Raw genomic sequence first — 15,123 nt, forward strand, 5'->3', positions numbered from 1 at the left:
TGAAACTGGAAATCAATGATAAAAAAAGGAAGGAAAAATCCTGCATCACATGGAAAATAAACAATATGTTCCTGAATGATCAGTGGGTTACAGAAGACATAAAGGAAGAAATCAAAAAATTCTTAGAGATAAACGACAATTCAGACACAACATACCAGAATCTATGGGACACAATGAAAGCAGTTTTAAGAGGGAAATTCATTTCCTGGAGTTCATTCCTCAAAAAAAGAAAAAACCAACAAATAAATGAACTCACACTACATCTCAAAACCCTAGAAAAGAAGAGCAAAACAACAGCAAATATAGCAGAAGACAAGAAATAATTAAAATCAGAGCGGAAATCAACGAAATTGAAACAAAAAAAAAACCATTGAAAAAATTGATAAAACTAAAAGTTGGTTCTTTGAAAAAATAAATAAGATCGACAGACCCTTAGCCATGCTAACAAAGAGAAGAAGAGAGAAAACTCAAATTACTAACATAAGGGATGAAAAAGGCAATATCACAACAGACACTACAGAAATACAGAAGATAATTAGAAAGTATTTTGAAACCCTATATTCTAATAAAATAGAAGACAGTGAAGATATCGATAAATTTATTAAGTCATATGATCTGCCCAGATTGAGTCATGAAGACACACACAATTTAAACAGACCAATAACAAAGGAAGAAACAGAAGAAGGCATCAAAACACTACCAGGAAGACACACACAATTTAAACAGACCAATAACAAAGGAAGAAATAGAAGAAGCCATCAAAAGACTACCAACCAAGAAAAGCCCTGGACCGGATGGGTATACAGCGGAGTTTTACAAACCCTTCAAAGAAGAATTAATACCAATACTTTTCAAGCTATTTCAAGAAATAGAAAAAGAAGGAGCTCTTCCAAATTCATTCTATGAGGCCAACATCACCCTGATCCCGAAACCAGACAAAGACACTTCAAAGAAAGAAAACTACAGACCAATATCTCTAATGAACATAGATGCAAAAATTCTCAATAAAATCCTGGCGAATCTAATACAAAAGCATATCAAAAAAATTGTGCACCATGATCAAGTAGGATTCATCCCGGGGATGCAAGGTTGGTTCAATATACAGAAATCAATAAATGTTATTCACCACATCAATAGACTTAAAGATAAGAACCATATGATCGTCTCAATAGATGCAGAAAAAGCATTTGACAAAGTACAGCATCCCTTTATGTTCAAAACACTAGAAAAACTAGGGATAACAGGAACATACCTCAACATTGTAAAAGCTATCTATGCTAAGCCTCAGGCTAGCATCTTTCTAAATGGAGAAAAACTGAAGGCATTCCCGCTAAAATCTGGAACAAGACAGGGATGCCCTCTCTCACCACTTCTATTTAATTTAGTCCTTGAAATACTAGCCAGAGCAATTGACAGACAAAAGAAATTAAAGGCATAAAAATAGGAAAAGAAGAACTTAAGGGCTGGGGATGTGGCTCAGGCGGTAGCGTGCTCACCTGGCATGCGTGCAGCCAGGGTTCGATCCTCAGCACCACATACCAACAAAGATGTTGTGTCCACCGAGAACTAAAAAATAAATATTAAAAATTCTTTCTCTCTCTCTCTCTCTCTCTCTCTCTCTCTCTCCCTCCCTCCCTCCCTCCCTCCCTCCCTCTTTAAAAAAAAAAAAGAACTTAAAATATCACTATTTGCAGACGACATGATCCTATACCTTAGAAGACCCAAAAGGGTCTACAAAAAAACTACTAGAACTAATAAATGAATTCAGCAAAGTGGCAGGATATAAAATCAACACGCATAAATCAAAGGCATTCCTGTATATCAGCGACAAATCCTCTGAAATGGAAATGAGGAAAACCACCCCATTCACAATATCCTCAAAAAAAAAATAAAATACTTGGGAATCAACCTAACAAAAGAGGTGAAAGATTTTTACAATGAAAACTACAGAACCCTAAAGAGAAAGAGAAGAAGAAGATCTTAGAAGATGGAAAAATGTACCCTGTTCATGGATAGGCAGAACCAACATCATCAAAATGGTGATATTACCCAAAGTTCTCTACAGGTTCAACGCAATGCCAATCAAAATCCCAATGGCATTTCTTGTAGAAATGGATAAAGCTATCATGAAATTCATATGGAAAAACAAAAGACCCAGAATAGCAAAAGCAATTCGAAGCAGGAAGTGTGAATCTGGAGGTATAGCGATATCAGATTTCAAACTGTACTACAGAGCAATAGTAACAAAAACAGCGTGGTACTGGTACCAAAACAGGCAGGTGGACCAATGGTACAGAATAGAGGACACAGAGACCAATCCACAAAATTACAACTTTCTTATATTTGATAAAGGGGCTAAAAGCATGCAATGGAGAAAGGATAGCATCTTCAACAAATGGTGCTGGGAAAACTGGAAATCCATGTGCAACAAAATGAAGCTGAACCCCTTTCTCTCGCCATGCACAAAAGTTAATTCAAAATGGATCAAAGAGCTTGATACCAAATCAGAGACTCTGCGCCTGATAGAAGAAAAAGTTGGCTCCGATCTACATATTGTGGGGTCGGGCTCCAAATTCCTTAATAGGATGCCCATAGCCCAAGAGTTAAATACAAGAATAAACAAATGGGACTTACTTAAACTAAAAAGTTTTTTCTCAGCAAGAGAAACAATAAGAGAGGTAAATAGGGAACCTACATCCTGGGAACAAATTTTTACTCCTCACACTTCAGATAGAGCCCTAATATCCAGAATATACAAAGAACTCAAAAAATTAAACAATAAGATAACAAATAACCCTATCAACAAATGGGCCAAGGACCTGAACAGACACTTCTCAGAGGAGGACATACAATCAATCAATAAGTACATGAAAAAATGCTCACCATCTCTAGCAGTCAGAGAAATGCAAATCAAAACCACCCTAAGATACCATCTCACTCCAGTAAGATTGGCAGCCATTAGGAAGTCAAACAACAACAAGTGCTGGTGAGGATGTGGGGAAAAGGGTACACTTGTACATTGCTGGTGGGACTGCAAATTGGTTCAGCCGATTTGGAAAGCAGTATGGAGATTTCTTGGAAAGCTGGGAATGGAACCACCATTTGATCCAGCTATTCCCCTTCTTGGATTATTTCCTAAAGACCTTAAAAGAGTACTATAGAGATACCGCTACATCGATGTTCATAGTAGCACAATTCACAATAGCTAGACTCTGGAATCAACCTAGATGCCCTTCAATAGATGAATGGATAAAAAAAAATGTGGCATTTATACACAATGGAGTATTATGCAGCACTAAAAAACTACAAAATCATGGAATTTGCAGGGAAATGGATGGTATTAGAGCAGATTATGCTAAGTGAAGCTAGCCAATCCTTAAAAAACAAATGCCAAGTGTCTTCTTTAATATAAAGAGAGCAACTAAGAACAGAACAGGGAGGAAGAGCATGAGGAAAAGATTAACATTAAACAGAGACGAGTGGGGGGAGAGAAAGGGAGAGAGAAGGGAAACTGTATGGAAATGGAAGGAGACCCTCATTGTTACACAAAATTACATATAAGAGTTTGTGAGGGGAAATGGAAAAAAAAACAAGGGAGAGAATTGAATAACAGCAGATAGGGTAGAGAGGGAAGATGAGAGGGAAGGGGAGGGGGGATAGTAGGGAATTGGAAAGGTAGCAGAATACAACAGTCACTAATGTGGCATTATGTAAAAATGTGGATGTGTAACCGATGTGATTCTGCAACTTGTATTTGGGGTAAAATTGGGAGTTCATAACCCATTTGAATCAAATGTATGAAAGATGATATGTCATGAGCTTTGTAATGTTTTGAACAACCAATAAAAAAAAAATCCTGCAAAGGGAAGGATTCCAGTGTCTTCTGACACTGAAGAGAAAATTCTAAAGTTAGCAGGGAATATCCTACATAGTTCAAAATTTCCCTGGAAAACCCCTCAGGAAGGTGTATTGTAGAGAGCAGCTCTCCTTCACCAGCATGGCCAGCTTCTCCCTAGTGCTGGAGCAGGTAGCTATGTGTTTAACTGCACACCAGGAAAGTCAGTAGTCAGAATAAAAGGAGAATTCAGGCCCAGAACTCCCAGACTCACACACAGAGCTGTGCCACACTAGAGCACCAGGAATGGGGACCCAGCTTGGGGGACCTTCATCACCCTTAATCTCCCCCCTAATCTCCCACTGTCTCCAAACATACCCTCTTTAAGTGGAACAGTAGGATTAAATGGCTGCTCCTGTTTTTTTTTTCCTAAGAGTTTCTAGTCAAGTGAATGAATTAAATACAAAAGAAATATGATTCTATGATATCATAATTTCACGTTGGTGTGATTTTACAAAAAGTACGAAAAAATCCATATTATCAAACAATTTACAATACAGACAACCAAAGGAGGTCTTGAATTCTAAAGTTAACTATTGGGACTCTAATTTGACTTCTTCCTTGAAAAGGACTAGAAAATCTTGAAAAGGACCTCTTTGTGCCTCATTTTCCCAACTAAAAAATGGAATCTACCTGTGGAACTTTTGTGGGTATACAAGGAAACAGGACAAGCAAGGAAACAGAGCAGCAAAATGCCTAACAAGGGCTAGAGCCCCTCTCCCTTTATAATAACAGATGAGGAGGGAGAGCATCTGGGCAAGACTAAGCAGCTTGTTAGAGGTCCCTGCAACAAGGCAGGGAGTTCCAGACAAGTTTGGGGGAGCTGGATATAGACAAAGATCTCTGCTGGAAAAAGCAAGCTCAGAGCAACTGGGTTAAAGAGCCCAGGAGGTAGAATCTGATGCCTTCTCTGGGACACTGTGCAAACAAGAGGGTGAGAAGAAGGCAAGGAAAAACTTCCAGAGGATGAACAGCACCCAGTAAAAAAACATGACAGACCCACCCACAAGGCAAGACTGTATAGGCACTGCATTCTCCAGAGGCAGTAAACCAGCCATCCCTACCATAGTCCCTAAAAGAATACCTACAATGACAATAACTCTCCATGGGCCTTTAAGCACTTCAGCCCTTCCTGCTGGCCCAGGCACAAATAGGCCTTCAGCCCATCCTGGAACCTCCTCCTATATATCCCACACTACCTGCCCCCAGCTCTACATCCCCTCCATCCCCAGCAACTCTGGGCTCCAAGACCTGGATCTTACGAGATCCCTCCAGGATTCCAGATCCCAAAAGACACTCATCCACGATACACATAATAAGTAACAATGACTTATGGACATCCTGGAGCTTGGCCAGCCAAGCCAAGTGTCCAGCATCTGCCTCCCTTCTGCCAGCTGCTGAGCCTTTGTCTACTATTCTGGTGAAGGAGAATTAACCAGGAGGCACTGCTCTCACCTTGATGAAACCTGTCTCACTTGGTACATTGGCATGTGCCAAGAACTGAATATATCTTCCACAGAACACCTCTGCAAACTTGCAAGAGCTGGAGGGACAGGGTAAAGGAGATTCTTCGATTTTGGTTGTGATCATTCCTTTGTATTCGAGGAGGGGTAGACAATGGAAATGGGTGGAAGCTTCCAGAGGCAAAGCCTGGGCTCTGAGCCTTGCACTCTTGCTAGGGTATGAACAGTGATTCCCCATTGCCTCCTTCCCAAGGCACTGGCAGAGAGAAGAACATAAACCAAAGCAAATTTGGGATAATGGGTCCCCCAATGGTTGGAGCACTAGCTATGCTCAAGATATCTGCCCCTGTGTAATTAGTGGTGGCAGCAGAGACACTCAGGATCAGACAACCCAAGTATTTTGATTCCTGATCATTGCAGGAGGGGCCAGCCACTGCCACTGCCCAGGAACCTTGCCTGGTGAACTGGCAACAAAATAATCAGCCTTACCCATCGTGACGGGACATGCCAGAGCCTGTGATTTGAGGACAGGAACCTTGCATTTCCATGACAAAGTCACAGGATGCCAGAGCCAACATTCAGTGCCGACAGTTGTCCTGACATGACAAGGCACAGAATTATGCTCAGCTGCAGCTGGGTCCTCTGAATCAGATTCACCAAGGCTGGGCCTGGGAACCTAACTTTTAAGCTCCCTTCCAGGCGACTGAGGCAGTCAGCCCAGCACTACTCTGCAAAATGAATCAGTCCAGCCTGCTGAGTTTATCCACACAGTTGTTGATGGTTCACGTGTTCCAGGGTGGCCCATGCGTGTGGTTGGAGAAGAGTCAGCTTCTGCCCTGCAGGCTGCAGAAAGTTAGAAGCAGCTGGGCTCACCTGGGATCATCTCAGAAATGTACATGTCTAGGCTCCACCACCTGGGATTTGATTTCTGAGGGACTCAGAATCCAGAGGGAAAACAAAAGCAATGCCTAACAAGAAGGGAACTTGGACACTGATGGCTAGGGAGACAATTCCCACAGAGAAGCTAGGTCTATGGAGGTAGAGTGTGGTTTCACAGCATCAGGGAAAGACTTGCACTTACCCAGCACCCCTATGTGAGCCATTGGCTGCTGTTAGCACTGCTCATATTTGCAACATCCCCTTGAGGGATTATTCAGGGTTATGACATTCCTTGCCCAGATGCTGGCATCAACAAGATTCAAACCTCGGCAGCTTAAGCACTTGCTCCTTCTGTTTTCCTCCTCTTTGAGTCCCAGGCTCAGGGAAGAACATCTTTATCCACCCAGATTTTATTTATTTATTTATTATTATTATTATTATTATTATTTGGGGGGGGTACTTGGGATTGAACCCAGGGGTGCTTACCCATTGAGCTATATCCCAGCCTTTTTGCATTTTATTTAAAGACAGGATCTTGCTATTTGCTTAGGGCCTCACTAAGTTGCTGATCCTCCTGCCTTGACCTCCTGACCCACTGGGATTACAGGTGTGCACCACCATGCCCAACCACCCAGCTTTTTTAATCCAGGTGCCCTTGACCCCTCATTCACCTTACCCCTTTGTCCAATCAACAACTAAGGTCTAACCCTTCTTCTATCATCCCTTTCTCTCTAACTCCTCCTATAAGGCCTTCTTCCATATGACCTGGGATATGTAAAATACAAGCTCAGCCAGATAACAAGTCACTCTGGCTCCACCTCCATAAAGTCTTCCCACAGTGTTCTGAAGATACAAATCTTTCTCCCAAGTCTGCCTTGGGGGCCTTTCCACAGGCTGTTCTCTTTCCTTAAATGCTGTTCTCAGAGCCTCTCGGCTTGGGGCCTGCAGCAACCTCATGGGGATGACATAACCAAGATGGGTCTCCTATTTCCCTGGAAGATAGGGCCACAGAGTTGGAAGTGGGGGGAAGGGCAGGGAGTTAGCCGCTGGGCAGACAGGCTGGAGTCAGACTGAGAAGGGAAGGCTACAAACTTCACAATATGGATATAAGCCTGTGGAATATAATGGCTGTGGATAACCATGCATCATGGGGGCAGCATGGAAACTCTTAGGAGCAAGGAAAGTAGTATGTACTTGTGCATGTCAGTGGAAAGGGTCTGAAGTCTCATATGTTCATTGAAGGTCACTGTAACTCAAGCCATTTTCTTAGTGATTATGCAAGCAAATTCACATTCACACACTATTGGTGGAAATGTTAATTTTATTCATCTCTTTGAAAGGTAATCTGTCAATAGCTCCCTCAATTTTAAATCTGCATGTGCTTTAATCCAGCAGTTTTAAGTCTATCAGTGATACTCAATGTAGCATCCTTTCAAATTAGCAAAAGGAAGAAGTGGCCAAAATGGTTACCTGAAAAATAAATTATGACAGGTGGGTCCACAGTCCCTTTTCTCAACCCTTGAAGCCAGACATGTTTCAGAATTCATAATCTGCTTGCATTTGGTGGGGATTGAACCCAGAGACACTTTACCACTAACCACATCCCCAGCCCTTCACATTTTTTATTTTGAGACAGATTCTCACTAATTTGCTTAGGGCCTTGCTAAATTTCTGAGGCTGGCCTCAAAGTTGTGATTCTCCTGCCTCAGCCTCGTGAGCCACTAGGATTACAGGTTTGCACCACTACACCCAGCAACCTGCTTGCACTTTGGAAAGGTAATATGAAATACATACAGGATGTTATATAAACCCCAACAGGTTTATATGTTATATAAACCCCAACAGAGTCCCCCATAATCAAATATGCAAATATTACTGCAGCCAAAGTTATAAATATTTCTGCTATGTAATATGAGTAACCTCCTATTAACGCAGATCAGGTTTGGTAATTCAATGAGATGTACCACTTTAAAAACAAAACAAAACAAAACAAACAAACAAACAAAAAACCTTGGGCTGGGGTTGTGCTCAGTGGTAGAGTACTTGCCCAGAACAAGTAAGGCACTAGATTAGATTCTCAGCACTGGAGAGAGAGAGAGAGAGAGAGAGAGAGAGAGAGAGAGAGAGAGAGAGAGAGAGAGAGGGGGGGGGGGGAGGGAGCGAGAGCCCATCAACAACTAATTTAAAAATATTTTTAAAAACCTTTCCATTTCTTGGTTTTATAACTGTGGAAAGAAGAGCCAAATGATGAAATAATAAAATAATAATGCTAGCAAACATTTACTGAGCCCCTACATGTGCAGGCCCCATTGTAGGAGCTCTGAGCACACAGACCCACTGGGCCCATCCTGAGTACTGTTTCACTTCATTGTTCTGGCTCATCTAAGCCCCCTTTACCACTGCTGCCACCACTAACACCTACTGAAGGCTGACTCTATGGCAGGTACTCTTTTAAACACTATATGTTCATCATCTCACTAAAACCACACGACACCCAAAGGGTAGTGCTGTCATTGTTCTAACGTTATCCAGATTTATCCTCTATCATCCAATCAAGAAATTGAGACATAGCTTGCCCAAAGCTATCAGCCAGTATGCCATTCCTTATTCCCTTGCCTCTTACCTCTACATTCTACAGTGCATGTGCATTAGATACACCTGTCCCTGGCACATTATGACAGGTGGGTCCACAATCCCTGTTGTTCCTGAGAACCCAGCCATTATGGCTCTAGAACCTACACTCTTAACCCTATGCTTTCCATCTTCTCTAGATAAAGTGAAAGAACATAAATAAAAGCCACACCATGGGGCTGGGGCTAGGGCTGTAGCTCAGTGGCAGAGTGCTTGCCTATTCCGTGTGAGGCACTGGGTTCGATCCTTAGTACCACATAAAAATAAATAAATGAATAAATAAAATAATTTTTTAAAAAGCCACACCATGCTTACATTTAGATCCATAACCAGGGCACAAATACTGTCCCGTGGCAACCAGCACAGAGACCTGGAAAGGAAGCATGTTCTTTTCCCAAGAAAGGATACCTAGCAAGAACACCCAAACACATGGCCAGAGACCATGTGTATCACACACCATGCCCCAGGGCACCATGGTCTATCCAGCTTGGGATGTGCCCCAGCAATATGACAAGTCCACCCAGGACCATCTACATACAGGCTTTAATTTGTACTGAGGATCAGCCCAGGGTGTGGGAGGAGGGTGATATGCTTGGGCAGAGGTAGGTTTGTCTCCTCACTGGATCCTGTAATGCCTACTGCCACTGCAATTCATCCTAAGCTTTGTATAAAACTGGCTACCCAACAGACTGCCACTCAATCCAGGCTGGGCCAGGGAACTCTGGAAGGTGCACCAAACAGATGCACCTTTACTGGAGATAGCACCAGAAGCAGGAAGAGCCACACTCCCTCCCAGCGCTGCCTTTCTTCAAGGTAAGGATCATGCCAGGGACCAGTGGCAGCTAGTGCTCACATGCTACAGGATATAAGGATGAGGGGAGTGAGGGTGGGGAGGGGTGCCCAGGAGAAATCATGCTGCCAGCAACTGGGGCAGGTAGGGGCCCTGAAGCAGGGAGATGCCTGGCCTTGTACCAGTTTCCACTTCACCTTTCTCTCTGGCCTGCCCTGCCCTCTGGTTTTGTTTCACCTCTCCAGCCTTAATCAAAGGACTTAATTCAAGGATTCTGCAAAAGGCCTCCTGTGATCCTTTTTCCAATATATACCTCAAAAACCAAAGTGCACAAATTCTTAAGTATACAACTTTATAGCATTCTTTATACCCCCATGTAATTACCAATCAAATTAAAACATAAAACATTGCCAGCCCCTAGAAAGAAAGTCTCCTCTGGCCCCTTCCTGGTTAAAGCCCTACCCAAAGGTAACCAGGACCCTGACTTCTAATAGCATGGATAGTTTTGCCTGTGTTGAATGAAATATGTATACATGAAATCAGGCTGCATGGACTCCATCCCTGGCTTCTTACATTCATCACTGTCATGTGTTCATCTGTGTTGTAGTGTGTAGCAGTAGTTCCCTTTCTCATCATTGATTATATTTAATTGCATGAGTAAATTACAATTTGCTTATCCATATGGCCATGGGTGGACTGGGTTGTCCTCATTATTTTTTTGATAATGATGAATAAAGCTTCTATGAGCATTTATGTACAAATCTTTTGGTGCTCACACATTTCTCTTGGTTTGCATCTAAGAGTGGAATTGCTACAGTGTAGGTAAGTGTATGTTTAGTTTGGGTACTTATTGTCAAAATGAAATTCCAAACTTGTTGTACCAACTCCCACTCCCACTAGCAGCATGTGTGAGTTTCAGTTCCTCCATATTTTCACCCACACTTCGATCGTCTTTCTCGTTTTACCCATTTTGATGAGTATGTAGTGATATTTTGTTGTTATTTTTCTAGAGACTACTGAAGTTAAGTATCTTTCCATATGTTTAGAGGTTGTTTGGATATTTCTTGGTGATACACTTGCTCAAGTCTTTTGTCTTTTTTCCAAATTAAGTTACCTCTTCCTTATTGGTTTGTAGAAGTTCTTTACATATTCTGGATATGAAGCTTTTCTTACGTATAAGTATCTTCTCCCAAACTTCAGCTTGCCTTTTCTCTCTTAATGATATCTTTCTTTAATCTTTTTTTGAAATTTGGTTTTTTTAGTTGTAGATGGACACAGCACATTTATTTTATTTATTTTTATGTGGTGCTGGGTATCGAACCCAGTGCCTCACACATGCCAGGAGTGCTGTACCACTGAGCCACATCCCCAGCCCTAATGATATCTTTAAAATATATATATAGTTGTAGATGGACACCATACCTTTATTTTATTTATTTATCTTTTATGTGGTGCTGAGGATCAAACCCAGTGCCTCACATGTGCCAGGTAAGTGCTCTACCACTGATGACAATTCTGATTTATTTGGCGCTAGGGAATGAACCCAAGGTCTCATGCATGCTAAAGACACAAGCTCTTTCACCAAGCTACACACCAGTTATTAATTTCAATGAAGCCTCACTTAGAAGCTTTTCCCTTTCTAGTAGTACTTTTGTATCTTGTTTAAACATCTGTGCCTATGGGGCTGGGAATGAAGCTCAGTGGTAGAGTGTGCTTAGCATGTACAGGGCCCTGGGTTCAATCTTCAGCATCACCAAAACAAAGCCAAAACAAACAAACAAACAAAAATCCCCAAGGTATCTATGCCTCACAAAATTTCATATAGATATGCTTCTCTATTATCTTCCAGAAGCTCTATGGATTTGCCTTTCTCATTTAGGTCCTCAACAGCTTTGGGTGATTTTTGTGTATGGTGTGAGGTAGAAGTAGCTGGTTGATACTTTTAAGGTAAATTTCTGTTGGCAGCGATTACAAGCCAGGCACACAAAAAGACCAATGTCTATCACTCCCAGAGGATGATGTAGGTTCCCCTACAACCTAGTTCTTCAAACTTTCCAGAAATGTCTAGCTTCACGTCACTCCCTGAGGCACAACAGAATTCAGATATGCAAGTCCCTATTGTTTGAGAGAATGCTGGAACACAAACTACATACAAAGCACTCCCAACTATATAGAGCTTCGTCTTTCCATAAGCCCATTTTGAAAACTGAAGGTAAGTCAAAATTCTCTCAAGATGTAATATGATAAAGTAGGAACATGCACAGGGACAATGTAAGGCAGCACCTGGCTGGGATCTGATGAACACCCACTAGGTCCTTCCTAGACTGGGAGTCAGGGTGGCACGCAGAGCCCCAGGTCACCATGCTCACAGCCTGGGGAAGTGATCAATAAAAATGGAAGGGAAGAAAGTGAGCAGGCAGAGGTGCTCATGAAAAGGCCTGTGTCATAAGATGTGAGTCAAAGCCTGAGCATGGGAAGGAGCTGCCCCTGAGAAGAGAAGGGTTGGGGCGTTCTGGTGAGGAGGAATGGTATACACACCCACAGGCTGAGCAAGGGAAGGGGCTGGGACATCACTGGAACCTCCATGAGACCATAAGGTATATCTCAGAGGGGCAGGGCACATCAGCAGAAGTAAGTAAAAGTCTGGATTTTTTTTTTCTAAGCAGAATTAGAAACCATTGGAGAATTCTGCTGGAACTCAGTTATCTTCTTGAACATGTACAACCATAAATCCTCTATGGTAATCCCGGCAACTCAGGAGACTAAGAGGGGTGACTGCAAGTTTAAGGCCAGCCTTAGCAACTTAGTGAGAGGGATGAGGATGTAGCCATGTAGCTCTGTGGTAGAGCACCTCCAGGTACTGTTAGAGAGAAAGAGAGAGAGAGAGAGAGAGAGAGAGAGAGAGAGAAAGAAGTCCTCTATAAGGTTGAAGGCAACTGGTCTACCTTGAAATACTTCTATCACAACATGATTCATATTATGTTTCAAGCAGAAAAGGAACCATGGAGACCCCATCAGACTTGACTGTGTGCGCGCACACAAACACACACGCGCGTACTCCTCCAAATATTAAAGTTAGAAAACACAAATGTACCCCACGTTGACCTTCGGCAGCCAACTGGTCAGCTCATTCCTAATCTTATTTCTTCTATATCCCAGCCCAGTAAAGCAAACTCCAGCCATCACATCACTCGATACACACCTGCAGAATGTGTGAATGAATGAACGAATGCCTCCTACTCTATCAAACAAAATGACCATAAACCCAGGAAAGATTACTATTTCACATGATCACTTTCAAATAAAAATCATGAAAAAGCTTCTTTCCATACAACAAGGTATGTGGGAAAAAAGAAACAAACAAACAAACAAACAAACCACCTTGGAAATGAGTATTACCACTTGCTTCCTCAAGAAGCAACCTACAGTACACCTATTTTATATATTTTAACATTTATGGTAATTTGTTCAAATGAGTCTGGTCTTTCAGAAACGCCATGGCAGACTTACACACATTGGACCAAAGTGTCAGGGACTGTGATATTCCCAGCATCCAGAACATAGAGCAAGACTCAGAACCCTTGGGTTTGGTTAATGTCATCCACTCCTCAAAATCCCAAAGGCTAGCATGACAAAATGGCCTGAAGCGCTAAAGCACAACCAAGTCTTTGGTTGTAAGATACCTTTGTTGGGCTGGGGGTGTGGCTCAGTGGTAGAGCACTTGCCTAACACATGTGAGGCACTGGGTTCAATCCTCAGAACCACATAAAAAATAAACAAACAAAATACCTTTGTTACCTGTATTTTCTAACTTTTTTCAAAAGTACAAGGAAAATTCTTGAGCATTCTCTAAAAGCCCACAACCTACAGATAAGTCACATTTTGGAGTTTTATCCTTTGCACATGCACATGCATGACTTAGGAGCCCAGGCTCCTAAGTCAGTGACAGGATCAAATCAGCCTCTGCTGCTGGTGGATTTGCCCTGATGAAAAGGCAAGATGGGAAGATGCTCCACCAGGTGGGAGTAGGCTTCAGAGGGATGCACAAAACCCGACAAAGCAAGTGCTCAGTCGATATAACTACTGCTATTTGTGTTTTCAAAGAGGAGGTATGAAAGAACTTGGGACAGATCCTAGGTTCAGCAGAGAAGCCACAAGAAGAAGGTTCACCAGTCCACACCATGGTGGAGAAGAAACCAGAACCAGGGAATGCAGGTGCCTGGAGGAAGCTTAGCACTGCAGTATGGCCTGAGTCACAACCCAATCCCTCCCTACCATATCCCTTTGTTCCCTGAGAGGTGAGCTATGACTCACATGGACTCTGGTCCTGGGTTGCACCCTTGTGATCTGAGTCCAGGCTGCCCTGCCCACAGAGTCACTATGCCTGTACTCCAGATCCTGTGCAGTTCCAGACCCTAGGGGGAACTCTGGGTCTCAGGAATAGTTGACAACACTAACCCCAAAAGTTCTCTTTTGGTCTGTGGCTATTTCTTCTCTGGGGGCTCCATTCTGACTTAAGTCCAATGCATAAAGGAAAAGTCCAAGAGCATCACTGTAGTATCCACAACCCATTCGTACCCTCTAACTCCCTTATACTTTTTAAAAATTGTGGCAAATATACATAAAATGTACCACTTTAGCCACTTTTAAATGTATATAATTCAGTGGTATTCACAATGTTGCAAAACTATCACCTACATCCACTTCTAGAACTTTTTCATCTTCCCAAATGGAAACTCGATGCCCATTAAGCAGTAATTCCCTTGTACCCTCAGTTCCCAAGCCCCTGGTAACTTCCACTGTTCTGTCTGAATTTGCCTAGTCCCAGGTGCCTCATGTAAGTGAATCTGTCCCTTTCTGTCTGGCTTATTTCACTGAGAATGATCTTCACATCTCATTAATGTTGTAGCAGGTATCAGAAACTTCTTTAAGATTAACATTTTGCCATATGTTCACACCACATTTTATTTGTTCATTCATTCATTGATGGGAGCTTGGGCTACTTCCATCTTGTGACTATTGTGTATAATGTCACTGTGGATATGGGTGTATACACATCTACTTGGGCCCCTGCTTTCAATTTTCTTGGGTATATGCCCAGGAGTGGACTTACTGGACCTTGAGGTACTTCCATGTTTGGCTTCTTTCATACTTTTAGGATTCTGGCACCATAACAGGAGCAGCCGCCACAGCCAATGCTCAAGGAGTGCTCTCTCCCTCTGCATTATAGTCTTCTAAAGCTTTGGCTCATTAATTCACTTAGTCTTCAGAACTACTCTCAGAGGTAGGGTGTGATTATGTTCAGCCCCATTTCATATAGAGAGGTTACCCCCTCTGGCAGTGCCAGTAGCAGGTGTGACACCAGTTCTCCACTGAGAATGTGGTTGTTCTGTCTGTGTACATTCCCTCATCCTGATGGTGCCCTTGGGGAGGCTTTCCTTGCTCTGGACTGAGAACAGCTCAAG

At 42.5% G+C, this 15,123-nt stretch overlaps 1 protein-coding gene across 1 annotated transcript in view; it reads right to left on the minus strand.

Annotated features, from left to right (window-relative positions):
* Arhgef3 (Rho guanine nucleotide exchange factor 3) overlaps positions 1-15,123 on the minus strand; it is a 324,382-nt gene that overhangs the window by 292,533 nt on the left and 16,726 nt on the right. The window lies entirely within an intron of this gene.

Source organism: Urocitellus parryii, chromosome 3, assembly GCF_045843805.1.
Source record: "Urocitellus parryii isolate mUroPar1 chromosome 3, mUroPar1.hap1, whole genome shotgun sequence".
NCBI lineage: Eukaryota > Metazoa > Chordata > Mammalia > Rodentia > Sciuridae > Urocitellus > Urocitellus parryii.